Source organism: Phlebotomus papatasi, chromosome 2 (assembly GCF_024763615.1).
Source record: "Phlebotomus papatasi isolate M1 chromosome 2, Ppap_2.1, whole genome shotgun sequence".
NCBI classification, from domain to species: Eukaryota; Metazoa; Arthropoda; class Insecta; order Diptera; family Psychodidae; genus Phlebotomus; species Phlebotomus papatasi.
The window spans coordinates 806,069-819,003 of NC_077223.1; the positions used below are offsets into that span (position 1 = coordinate 806,069).

Consider the following 12,935-nt stretch of genomic DNA (forward strand, 5'->3'; position numbering starts at 1 on the left):
GTGACTTAAGTCTAACTATTAAAATATATTGCCATAGGTCAGATTCTATAAAACAAAGCTTCAACGCAATTTCGCGACATTCCAGATCAGCAAATTTTTTTTTATCCGTATTTCTTTCGTGATTAGGGAAGTCCAAAACTATTAAATTACGTGACTAGCACAAGAAGTGAGATTATAAAGAATATTGCCTAATATAGGTCAATTGTTGGCAAAGAAGTTAAGGGAGGCCAAGGTTATAAATCTTGGAATATCGAATTCCACCACAAATCACGTAAATTCGTTGGATAATGGTGCTGAAATTGATGATGAAAAACACAATGTTATTCTATAAGTGAAATTGCTAATAATGCGCTCTTCCACAATTTGTTGGTATTTGATTTCCTCTAATTTAATTATAATCAAAAAGGATAGTGTAGTATTTGATACCACAATCAAGGGTGATTTATTGTTTAGAGTGAGTGAGAGGTAGCGAGACTGAAAGAGGCAACATGTGCAATTAAAATATAAATACAGATGCTAAAGTTGGATTTTTGGGAGATTGTTGATGAGGTTGGGTCAGAAATTGCTACAAATACGCTTTAATTGAAGGGGCTACTCACTACACATTGACAGATTAAAAGGATTTAATGAATTTCTTATGGTATAATCAAGATTGAAAATTATTCAGGTGCTCGTGCTATGTTTCACATTTCTAAACTTTCCTTAAAAATTCTCTCGGAAATTTGGTTATCTCCCAGTGAATTCTTAGTGAATTCAAGGGTAAATTTCATAAAGAAATTTCTGCCGGCATGGGGATTTAAACGAGAATTTTTTTCCTAGTGATAAGGAAAATTCCCTAGCCATTCCAGTAGGATTCCTAAAAAATTTTCCTAGGAAAAATCTCCGAATTTTCCAGACCACTCTCTCAGATTGCCCAGGGAAATCGAGGGGAAAAAATCCCTCTGCAGGGAAAAATCCTTACAAAGATACGTGAGAGTTTTGTGCCGTGTTTAAAGGGAATGCTAGGAAAATTTCTGTGAAAGTTTAGCTTATACTTCGGGCGAGATGGTTTCCTAATTGCAAAGTTCATATAGAACATCAAATATTTTATACATATGAATAGGAGAATTCAAGCAACCATGTGAGTGAGCACTATAGTTACGAGAGGTACGAATAATCAAGTTAGTATGGGAAAGTACTCTCCTTTCCAAAGTTCATGCCTTCGAATAATGTGATTTTTTTTAGTTTTCCAAAGAGATTTACACATATTTATTAAATATTAGTTAACTTTTCATCAAATGTTGATAATTCTATGATAATTTAGTGAAAATCTCTTACGAAAAACAAAAGAAATTCACTTTATTCGAAGGTATGAACGTTCAAAGGGAGAGCACTTTCCCCTTATGTAATATAAAGGAAAAAGTAATAGAAAACGCAAAAAAAACAGAAATAGAAGAAAAATGGGATTTTTTTAAAAATAGTTTTTCATTAATTAATCTGCAAGTTTTACGATCCTTCACAAAGAGTTTCAAGGGATTTCTGTGCAAAAAGTCCCCCAGTTTTTCCGACCCCTGACTTTCAGGGGACTTCCCGGAGATATTCTTGAGACAAGTATCTCAGTTTTCCTCACCATTTTCGGAAAGTTCGTGGAAATTTCCTTGAGAAAAATATTCGTTTACCTGCACTATGTTACCGGGGATTTCTCAAGGAGAGCCTGAGGGAACTGCTCCCCAAAGATGAGGAAGATTTCCTATAAGAAATTGTGGTACATGACAATTCAGCTTTGTTATTTGGCCTGACCTTTAGGTACCCGTTGTGGAACTTTTCGTGGAGAAGTAGTGCTATTTAGATAGATAGATAGATAATTTTATTCATCACAACGCTTTGCGAACGCAAAGCTAAACAATGACATCTGACATTAATTGAAATAACAGCCATGGTCTTTTTAGTACTTGAGAACAGTAATGTGCTAAAAAAGACATGGTCATTTTTTCATTGGAATAGCACCATTACTCTTTAATGGTTTACAACGTTTACAATCGACTTCTAGATCACTCGATAGATCTCCCAATATAGCCGAGGAGTAATAGGATTGATTTTTGGACAAAAAAAACACATCGGTTTATAATCGGTTCATATTCCAAGACCTTTCCAACGGAGCCAAACATGATAACATTCGGTTGAGAAATACACTCTCTAGAGCTTTTTTAACATTTGATTTTGAAGAACCGCCATTGGAAATGTGCGCTAATGTAACCTCTAAAGCATATTCAAAAACAAGAAAAACACAGCAATAAACTTAAGAGTATTGCTTGGCTTAGGATTACCAAAGAAGAGCAGTGAGTAGCCCCTTGTTTTCTTTTAGAATTGCTGGTGAAACAGTTCAAATGCGGGAGGTTTCATATATCTCTAGAGTGCCATCTATTGAATATGATGGTGAAGTTGGAGGAGCGCCAAACAGTTGAAGTGTATTTTGCGCCAATGTGGCGCAGTGTGTGTTGCTGTATGAGAGCTCATGGCAAAATTTCTTCAAGTCACAATTTTCAGTTATATCTGAACGGTTGAGAGACTTACACATAATTTAATTGATTTTGCTTGTGGCTCACCACTTTTATCCAGTGTACAAGTCAGTTTTCTTTTTTTTTTTGTGTGTACGATTTTCTTGAGGAAATAGCTGAGAAATAGAAGTGGTTACTTCTTGTATGATTTGCCAGTAATTTTATTTATTTAAAAAAGTCTTTGTATGTTATTTTCTTAGAATTCTTTCTCCGTGTTGTATTATTTTAGTTCTTTAAAAATTCTTATTGAGTGAAGTTGTTTTGATGTTTCTTCCTCGATCCTGAGAACAGGTGGTCTTATTGGAAGAAAAGAGAAAGGGAAGAAAAACTTGTTTGAGTGGGAGCCAGAGTTATTAAAATAAATAAATAAATAAATAAATTTTGATGAAATAAATAGAGAAAATGTGGCAATATTGAAAATCCAAGTGAAAGAAGAGAAAAATAATCATAAAATTGCAATAAATAAAGGTTATATAATGAAATGCCGAGTGTGTGTGATGTGTTAAAAAAATTGTGAAATAAGTCACAACAAATCTTTTATGATTCCGTTGTGATTTTTTTTCCAGTTGTTTTGTTGTATTATTATTCAAATATGTTTGTGAAATTTTTTGAGAAAAGGGTATCTATTGGAGAAATTTATAGAAGAATAATAACTTAATCACCCATCGAAGGATTAGCTGAGATATTTGAATGGAAAAGTTTTTAAAAAAGAAAAATAATGTGACACAGTGAGAAATTGTAAATTTTTCACGTTATATTTCGTGTTATTAATAACGTAACAGCATTGTATATATGATGGTTCTATCTCTCTCTTTCATTCCTATTTCCACATATATATGTAGCTTTTTTTTATTCTCCCATTCCTCAATTGTAATGAATAGTGCACAGTTATATAAAAATTGTGAATCAAAGAGAAAGAGGAAAAGAGAATAAGGTACTTTCTAAGGTAAAAGAAAAGAAGAGAAATAATACATACAAAGAATTCTTTGGGTTTAGGTGTTTATAGTATTTACACGGACCTTCTAAAAGACAAGACGGAATGATAGAATGAGAAATTTGGGTTGAGAATACGCGACAGAATATTGAAAGACATTTCGCACAATATTAAAACACATTGAATCAAGGTGACAATGTGCACAGGATACTCGTTAATCTTCTGCACTCATTTTTTTTGTTTCTGACGATTAAACATTACAATGACTAAACGTTCTTTATGCTCACCCTAGTTTACAACACATTTATACCAGTTTATAACAGATTCATTGAACAAGTTTATAAATTCTCATGAGACTTGCAAAATTGGTAATTTCAAGACTTTGAAGTATAATTCTAATGTTGTCAAAATCGGATTAATTGATCTTTTGTTCTTAAAATATCCTGATAAGTTTTAATATAAGTCATTAGAGAATATGAGCAAACAAAACTTGATCGTATTCTAAAAGTTCTAAAATGTTTAAATATTTCAAAGAAAATCGGATGATCGCGTTATGAGGTCAGCAAAGAATATGAAAGATTTACTCTTTACCTGTCAGACATTATTGTGGACAGAACGCCATCTGACGGAAATTTTGTGAATTAATATTTTCTGTCTTTGTAATTTAGGCCCTTCCGGCATTTTGTCTTTTCATTTTGTGACTTTAATGGCGAGACACGCGTGACGACGACTATAAAAATTTGGTTATTTTCTCGAGTAAATTGTGAAACTGGTGTAAAATTATGTTATCTATTGAATCTAAGAGGGTATTTCTTTTCTTTACAATAGGTTGATTAAATAGAGACAAACGGATTTAATAGATATTAAGTGATATTCTGAACAAGATTGAAGTCTTATTAGGTTAAGACAAAGACGGTTTATTTAAAAATTAGGACGACTTTTAATCAATTAACTTATTAGCTCTACTAGATCTTCTCGAGAATTGACCGTGTCTCGCCGCTTGTAAGACGACGACAAATAAATAGCATTTACAAAAAAAGACAGTCCACTAGATTTGACGACGACCCTAACAGACATGGTAGATAAGATCGATGAAGACCATCCTTATGTTGTAGAATTAAAGAGAAGCTTACGAACAACAAGGTGATAAAGTTAGCGGCATCTACGGTACAATCAATTAACCATATCGGGTCTATAACTAATTGCTGGTCTTGGTCTGACTCAGGACCCGTAGCCACTCGAGTTCCTATTCTTCACCTCTAATAAGCTGGCGCCCTGATTCACGCTGTCGGTCCATCGGAGGTTGGGTCGGCCTCGTTTCCTCTAATCTTAGAGTCTGCCCCTAAAGACTCCCAGACTGGGTCGTTTTCATCCTCAGGCGTATTTGCTTGACGACAGTTACCTTTAGGTAGCGCCCTTGTCCGTTTTTCTTATGCTCCCAGCAACGATAAGAGTTCCCTGTTCGACACGCCGCGACGGTGGCGGCCTCCCAAGTGTTCAGAAAGTGGTGGCCATTAAAGAGAACTATTGCTTTAACCCCGTTTGCTTTTTCCCAGCCCGTAAGGATTTACATTGGACCGAACCCTGTTCCGAACGCGTTTGCTGAACAGTGTTCAAACAGGGAACTTTTGTTGCTGGGCTAGGCCATCGTTGTTGGCTCAATGGCTCGAAGTTCTTTCTGTCTCTATGAACAATCTTGATTTTACGGGAAAAGGTGTTATTAGCCCTAAGTTTACCTAACCACTCTAGAAGGACCAGATTCCTTATTCGTCTGCCCCAGGTGTCTGACTTCCGACTGGGGTTAGTTAGTCAATCTTTCGTCACGTATCTGACTGTACCGGGGTCTACCAGGTATCACAATCCGTTTAGACCCCTTAAACGTTGCACTACTGAACTATAGATCGCATTATTCTTTGTATAAATTGTGCTTCCTTTTTTAAAGTACCAAGGAAACGTGGGGCGAAATGGATGGTATCAAATCCAAAAACATTTACAATGAACAACGAATTCGTGCTTATCGAATTCACATTATTCCAAAATAAAAGAAAAGAAATCACGAAGAAGTACTCTTCTGTGTGTAAGGTTTGTACATCTTCATGGTCTTTTTTTTTCTTTTTCTTCCGATCTGAAGCAGTAGTGAGGAAATCTCAAAACTAGGAATTAGAGATTCCGTATTAACCACATTTTTCTTCTAGTTAGTAAAAAAAGATTACTAAGGGTTAGATTTAGTTTTACGATTTTTACTATTCACAAATAAGACGGAAAAAGCTGAAATGGAGGCATTCTTACTTCTTGCTAATTCCGCGATGTGGCTGTAGTACAACCTCTGTTCGAATTTCGATGTGCCCAAGTATCAAAATGCTTCTTCTTCTTCTCCTCTTCTTTAAAGTTTTTGTAGGGGCCGGACGTCTCTTGACATCCATACAGACCGTGTTAAAATGCGTGACTATTCACTTTGTTGCAAGGAAAAACACAAAGCAACGACGCTTTTTACTCCTGTCCCATTATTAAATCACTTCATAAGCATTCACTCACTCAGTAACTATTTTACGAACTTTTTAGTTAGTGTGATATTTCATAATTTTTCACTTTGTCGGAAAATTTAGTGTGACAATTCGTAATTGCGTTTGAACCTTCGAGCATCAACGAAATTTTGTGCAAATACAGTTTCATTGTTCCATTTACCTTTTAGCCAAGACACTATTAGAAAATCAAATTGTCTTGTATTTGAACCCATTAAAGAAAGTACGAAAAATATTCCTCTGTTAGTAATCGTTCCAGAATTAAGAACTCTCTCCGATTAAGGTTTTTCCATACCGATTCGAAGGTATATCAGAAAGAACTTACCTAAAAACTAGTTCGAAGTTCTAACGTTTAAACCGGCGAGTTACACAAAAATGAGCAAGTTCATCAAAAGGACTTACTTTAATGAAATTGCAATTGAAGCGTTCTCTTATCCTGAAATTCCACTAAACTAGACAAATTTCACTTTTTGCATTAAACGTTTAAACAATGTTTTTGGGGTTGTTGACGATTAAAGTGTCAAGAATACCGAAATTCAAAATAGCGGAACATTCAGCGCTAAAGTGGCGAGTACTTGAACTTGCAGTTTAAGCTTCTAGTAGATTTTCGAATAGGTTTGGCTTGGCTTTGGAGTGGTTTTGTCTCTTCGAAAGGTTATTACTGAACGGAGCCATTATGCACCTATCTCAAATTGAATAAATTATATATTTCGTTTGCCTCTATTTCAAGTATATTACTTCACTTAGAATAATCCCTTATTCATGTTGAGTTACAATATAAATCGACCTTTTGAGATGTTCTACAGCGAGTTCATGTCATAAGAGTGAAAAGCCCTAAAAAAAAGAGCGAATTTTAATGGGTATTTTGCTTCGCAGTTTTTTCGTCACTTTCCCGCGACTCTTCACTCCATACCTGCGAAAAATCTGGTAGTAGTGAAAGAAATTACGTTTTTCACGAAAATATCGTGTGGCTGTCTTTTAATTTGCTCTCGAAAAAATGTCTCGGTTGTGCCAAAAAATTTAACTTAATGGGATTTGAGCGCGTGGAAGAATACATATGAGTGTTAGAACATACAGGAAAAAAAAGGAACACATGAAATGTTATTTTTAATAGTTGAAGTTGCCAAAATGCTAGCATATGAACTTTAGTGCATAATCACATCAGCGGGAGTTAGTTAAGAATACAATGGAAAATTTTTCAAATGAAATAACAATGCTTGCAATGTTTTATCGGTTTTCTTTTTTGGCTGATGTTTTGACATGATTTTGTGATAAGACACATCGTTTATCAGCATTTTGGTGAAATTTAATTCTTCTTTTTTTTCGCTCAAACATGTTGCAGCTCAAAATAGTATGGATTATTTTTGGTTGTCATGAAAATCTCTGGTGAATCTTTCGGGAATATTTTGAGTAAAAATATCGGAGAAGTAATTTTTGTGGAGGATGTGAACATGATGTTTGCAAGATGATATTTTTCTTGAGGTATTTAAAATGTTTTTTTTTCATGTATTTTTGCGAAAAAAGAAAGTTGTGTTTGAGAACAGAAGTTTGCAAGATTAGAATAAATATCCGGCTTAAATGTACGAGGCTGTCTATAAAACAATTTATTATCTTACAGTCTTCATTCTTACGTCAGTCTGGTAATTTATAAAAATGACTGAATTATTTTGTGTAAATAATATTTAGACATTTTTGCCAAAATAAATAAAGCCTCATCGTTTTCTTAATAGCGATCGAATTCCATTTAGAATTGTTTCAATTTAAAATTAAGAAAGAAAATTCGCTTGGATTTTTTTGAGTGAAAGACATCTGTAAGGTTTTTGAAATATGTGCCATCTTTTTATTTAAAGCAATTCATAAATCACTTGGAAATCTTCTGATAACCGCGTAGGAGTTCTACAATTCTATATTCTATCGATAAAAAATAAATTTAGTATAATTAATTATGTAATACTCCTTTAAAAGTTCAAGGTCTCTTTCAAATGAATGAATCAGTTGAGAAATTTTAAGAATGATTTTCGACCTCGAAAATCTGAAATAAAATCACAATGAAAATAAAGAAATAAATAGAATAACATCGAAAAAAAAGTCGAATATGAAAACGTTTCGATTCGAAACGGAGACAACGATGTCGATTTCTGTCACCGTTTGACGTCTGGTTTCGAACCTTATCTATAAATCTATCCCATAAAAACTTAAAGCAAGGACGAAGAAGGAAGCGAAAATTTCTATAGGAAAAAACTAAATAACCCATTTTCTTTGATTTAGTAACAGTCAAAGCGAAATTCATCGATAACTTCGATACTAACAAAAGATGAAAACAATAAAGAACTTTTAAGAAAATATTAAAATTTAATAGATGATCGATTTTTCTTGTTTCACAAACTTTTAATGAATTCTTCAATATGGTTGATTACTTAAATTTTGTTCTCAAACACATGCAAAATATTGAAGCGATAATGCGAATTTTTAACATATAAAATGTTTTAAAGCATCATAATTATTCAGCAATACAATCTTTTTAGAAAATTTGCAATTAAAGTAGCTGAAACGCGATAAGAGAGTAAAAAGAATAAGATCAATTGTAAAAGCCCAAGAAAATATATTTTGATTTCTTGATAATTCCGCAAGGTGGCTCATGTCATTCCTTTTTCGAATTTCGAAAAATTCAATTTTCGCTTTCTTATTTGGATAATTGGGATTGACAGATTATTCATATGGATTTCTCGAATTTGTTCAACGTCTCGAAAATAAATATTAAATTCATGATTTTTTTGTATAAATTAGAATATTTTACTGAACAGAAATATTTTAGACAAGATAGTTTTTTTTTTAAATATTTTGCTTTCGGAACGTAAATTCGTTTGCAAACAAAGAGAAAATTTACGTTGTTTGAAGGTTCACTCTGTGCGAACCATGCCAACATTTCCCTACCTCTCAACAACGTTTTCTGCCGTCGTTCTAGAGAGATCGGTTCCGAAGGCAGCAAAAGACGTAGGGCATTAAAACTAATTTTAAATTTAATTTAGATTTTCAATGAAATCTTTCCAACCCAAGTTTATCGAGCTATTAAGTTTAAACTTTGACTATTGAGGTATTGAAACCTTAATTTATTTCATTTGCAAATGCATTGGCTTTAGCATTAAGTCTAGGAAATGGAAATAACATATAAGATTGAGGCAAAAAACTCTTTAGGTTTATCTCTATTTTATACATTTTCCTATTCATAATGACAATCTGTGGGAAATCACTTGGTTCTCAAGTGATGTCGTATATAAGAATAACTTTTAGTTGTCTCACGGCAAATGTGAACAATTTTGGAGAGTCAATACATAAAGTTAGTTGTATGTATGGTGGAAAATTTTTATGAAATTGTCTATAGATAAAAATAAGTTTTATGACGTGAGTCAAATTTGGCCAACATGTCCATTGCTAAGCGAAATAGTTTTAGAAGATACTTTTTTCTTGTGTTTTTTTTTTGCTGTGTATATAAAAAAAATTGACTATTCAATTTAAATTTTATTAATTTTCAATTTTTAAACATGTGAATTTTTAGAGAGATTCTCTTTCCATTGAAAACTAAGGTGAATTATTCATCAACGTACCGCTGAGTCGTGAAGTTGTGTAAGAGAGAGAGAGAGAGAGAAGTTGGTTAGTAACAGAACCGGCAATTTGTAATATCTACATTCGTGGCTGGATATATATATATATATATATGCATATATATAGAAATATATATATATATGGGAAATATTGAACGTGGGGCATTAATTGAGAATTAAAACCACAAATAGGAGAGGAAAGAGCGAGAAAGAGGCGTTAAGAAGCTCCAAGAATACGTTTGGGTCAAGCAAGGGGGGATCAAGGGGACTAAAGGGGAGTCAGATCAGCTGGTCGTCTGATATAAATTTCTTTTACTAACTCAATGTATGTGTGGGACAAAGAGAGAAAAGTCGAGTAATAGAAGTGAATAGAACTGAAAAGTCACAAATGCGAAATAGGGTCACCAAAGTATAAACTGAGAAAATGTGTTTCGAACACACAATATATATATATAATGACGTTGATGTTTGTGGGGTACATATAAAAGTTACTAATTTACCCAAAAGTATTAAAACGAAACTCTTGCAGGAGTAACACTATACTCTTCAGCAATACTGAATGATATAAGACTCTGATTCTCGTTCTCTTTCCATTCATCAACCATCTCATTCAATCTTACATTCAATTTTAGTTGGGTGAAGAAATAACACCCAGTAAAGTACTTTATTAGCACAATCAGACCGCGAATTAATATTATACAGGAGAGTCATGATGGTGAAGCAAGAAAGAGTGAGCGAGGGGAAAAGAATAATAATAAAAAAAACAACTCTTAATTCAAATAAAGAATATAATAAAACTATATATAAATTGCACTATATACGTCTTGTGCTTAATCTCCATTTCAACACAGCTTTTTTTTAAAATGTGAAATCTTCAAAATAAAACAATTTGATTTGTTATCATTACTGCCAAGTATACGTAACGTAGATGGAAAATTCCCTTCCTAGTTCACAAAACTAAGATGAAAATGGGACAGAAGAAAGAGAAGAAAATTTGTGTGAAGCAATCTGTAGTCTCTGAGGTGAATAATGCAACAGTTGTTTAATACCATGTATTGCTCTAATTCAATAAAATTTACCGCGGAATTTTTTTTAGATGAATATCTAATAAAAAATAGCTTCAACGGTCTTTCAGATCAGACACTGAGTTAAGTTCTCACATATCAATTATTTCAAAAGAACACACAAATTGAGCCAGTATATTTTTAGATAAAGAAACTAAAAGTTTGGTTTTAGGACGAGTCAAGTAATTGAACATAACCCTTCCTTCCCATTCACGTCTGGAGTTTGATTCTCCAATAGTGTCTCGGATAAAACGTAAATTGAACTCTATTTGCACAAAAAGTCGTTGATATTCGATGAATTCAAACTTAATATCGAATTTTCGAACTAAATATTCGAACAAGGTGAGGAAAATTTGTGAAGCATAACATTAAGCTCGAAAAAGAATTACTCAGTGATTATGAAATGATTAAATAATGGGACATAGTAGTAAACGTCGTTGCTCTGTGTTTTACCGCGTAAAAAAGTTAAGCCCAATAAATTTTGGAGCTTGAATACTTCGAAATTCGAACAGGATGTACTTTTGCCAGCTTGCAGAATTATCAAGAAGTAATAATGTATCTTTTTTGGCTTTGCATTTTTCAAACTCTGCTCAGTGGCTCTATATGCAAGAAATTATGATGAAATGACCGTTCCTTCTTCGATTTTCCCCACAACAAAGCAAATTCAAATATATTTTGACATACTTCGAAATTCGAATAGGACGTAACGATAACTGAAAAAGTTTTCTCTTAAGCTTTCGAAAAAGATATTAGAAATTTTTAAACATATTTTGCCACATGTCCGAACTCGAGATTTTGATGCTATATTTGAAAAGTACTTTCGTATCATTTACTATTTACTAGCTTACAACAGATTTGAATCGCTTAATAAAAAATTGTTTAGAAGTAACAAAATTCAATACCGGATAAAAATTATTTATTGATCAGCCGCTTCATTAGCGGATCAACAAAACTCAATCAACAAACGGACAAAAGGACTCCAAACTCCACCCATTTTATATTATACTTATTTTGGATTTCGAATTTCGAAACTGATCAGTTCGTATTAAAAAGTTTTCGAAAATGGTTAACGCCATCTAGTTATGATTTTGAAACAAATTATGCTTTAAAGAATTAACTTTTTGAGCAATAAGTTTTAAAGCAAAACTTAAGAAAAATCTATAAGTTACCTTTTTTGTTGAAGTTATTTTGGAAGATTTTTATGGATTTATGAATAAGAAAAAAAAGTGAGTGTGTTAAGATTTGATCACTATCTTTAGGGACGGGAAACCTCTAGATTAGATTGAGTATATCTTGAGGATTATTAGGCAATTATTAAGTAATTTCCGGTAACGTTTTGTTGTGTAGACTAAATAATTTTATTGTATTTTTAATAATTTCTCTTCCGTGATAGTGACAAGGTGTTTGTCAATTATACTTAAGATTTTGCAATATCAATAAGAAATTGATAATTGTTTGAAAGTGAGAAATGTGGCACTTAAAATTTAATACTGAATACCATAAAATATTTTATTGCCATTGTGCTCCGAAGTTGGTTGAAGCTTTGAGAGTTTTCTTTTAGAACTCGTCTATCAGAGTAATAATTTCACTGCATGGTGGCCTGAAGGGCCTGCCAGGTGGACCGATTCATTTTACTATAATAACAAGAAATGTCTATCAAATGAACAAACGTCTGCGTTCTATGAATATTAAATTATATTCAAATAAAACGTTTTATTCTGCTATTAATTTCCGGAGATTTAATCAATTTTTGGAATCTTAAGAATTTCTTCGAGTGAGGAAGCTTTTCTACAACAGGAAATAAATTTTCACCTTTCAATTGCTCAACCATGTTTATTAATAAGACAAATGCTGAAAGGGGTCTATTTTAAAAATTCACCTTGTGTGAATTCTGTGTGAATGATTATGTTGAATTTTGGGAAGTTTGGCTCGGAAATTATTTTCATGATAATAAATTATACTGACAAAAAGCAGGTAGAGCCGGAGATGAGCTGAGAGAATGATGTATTGAATTATTTGCATTTCAGTGTATTAACACTCTAAAAGCAATTGCAAATGCAGTACTATGGGAAAATTTTCTTCACAATTCTCTCATCATTCTGCTCTTTCTTTTGCTATTGATTCACTTTATCAGCCATATCAAGGGAATATATAACGCGAAAAAAAAAGATAGATTTTCTCAAACTACAAACGTTACAATAATTTCAATGTGAAGGCAATTTGTTCAGAAGAGATGGATCAAGATAGAATAGAGAGATGATTTGATTGATACGGGT

The 12,935-nt window shown here is 32.8% G+C and overlaps 1 protein-coding gene across 8 annotated transcripts in view; it reads left to right on the forward strand.

The window, feature by feature from the left end:
- LOC129802100 (MOB kinase activator-like 2) overlaps positions 1 to 12,935 on the forward strand; it is a 55,080-nt gene that overhangs the window by 3,793 nt on the left and 38,352 nt on the right. The window contains exon 1 of one of the 8 annotated variants that reach the window (XM_055847674.1): positions 2,468 to 2,605. The exons of 1 other annotated variant lie outside the window; for it this stretch is intronic. The gene's annotated coding sequence lies outside the window, so the exon portion shown is untranslated. Of the gene's footprint in view, positions 1 to 2,467; positions 2,721 to 2,833; positions 3,313 to 12,935 lie in introns of those variants that run through there. 6 more of the 8 variants (XM_055847672.1, XM_055847670.1, XM_055847671.1 and 3 more) reach the window with 6 other exon arrangements.